This window comes from Apis dorsata, unplaced genomic scaffold, assembly GCF_000469605.1.
Source record: "Apis dorsata unplaced genomic scaffold, Apis dorsata 1.3 scaffold_396, whole genome shotgun sequence".
NCBI classification, from domain to species: domain Eukaryota; kingdom Metazoa; phylum Arthropoda; class Insecta; order Hymenoptera; family Apidae; genus Apis; species Apis dorsata.
This window is the reverse complement of record NW_006263655.1, coordinates 257062-258010: the sequence shown is the minus strand read 5'-3', so window position 1 is coordinate 258010 and position 949 is coordinate 257062. Positions and strand designations below refer to the sequence as shown.

Here is a 949-nt window from a genome sequence, read left to right as displayed (position 1 = left end):
AAAAAAAAAAAAAAAAAAAAAAAAAACAGGTTTGGATAAAAGGTTTAAATGATAGAAAAATCGATAGAGATAAAATCGAATTGAGTCGAACGATTAAAATTCTCTCCAGAGATTAAAAGATATTTTTAAGATAAAAACAGCGCTTTCGAGTATCGTAGAAGATTGCGTTTCGTTCGGTTCGCAACAGTCTCGGATATCGCTAGATCTAAAACGGAAGTATGAAGCTTTCTCTCTCTCTCTCTCTCTCTCTCTCTTTCTGCTGTGTATATATATGTGTGTATATATATATGTATAAAAAAAAAGGGGAAAAAAAAGAAAAAGAAAAAAGAAGAAGAAAAAAGAAGAAAAAGAAGAATTTTTCTAACAGGCCATCCATCGAATCAATGTCGGATAAAAAAATCGATTTAATGTTAACCGAATATTCATTTTTTTTTTTTTTTTTTTTTTTTTTTTACGCTTTTTTTTATCGTGCCAGCATATAATCCTCGCAACGAATAAAAAATACGAGAGAAACGAATTTTTGCCAATCATTCTCTTTCAAATAAATTTCTATATTCGCATACCGTGAAAAAGATACGTGAAGCGAAGGGAGATTGCAGCAGCAGCGCGGCGCGTAACGTAAAATGGCGTCGGCCGCTTCGGTGCGTTTCCTTCTTCTTCCCCTACGATACTATTAAAAAATTTTACTAATAATATTAATAATAATAATAATAATAATTAATAATAATAATAATTAATAATAATAATAATAATTATAATTATATATCCTTCTGTATCTCTCTGTTATACTCTAGATAATTTTTAAGCTCAACTAGACACTTTAAATACAGTTAATCGGACATGTAAAATCTTTACAAAAATAAAATAAATAATCTGAATAAATACAAATATAATAATATTACAGTTAGATAATAAATTATTACATAGGATTAAGAACGGGGCGCGAACG

General features: G+C 28.6%; 1 long non-coding RNA gene across 2 annotated transcripts in view; it reads right to left on the bottom strand.

The window, feature by feature from the left end:
* LOC116186041 overlaps positions 1–949 on the bottom strand; it is a 2965-nt gene that overhangs the window by 898 nt on the left and 1118 nt on the right. The gene's annotated exons all lie outside the window — the stretch shown is intronic.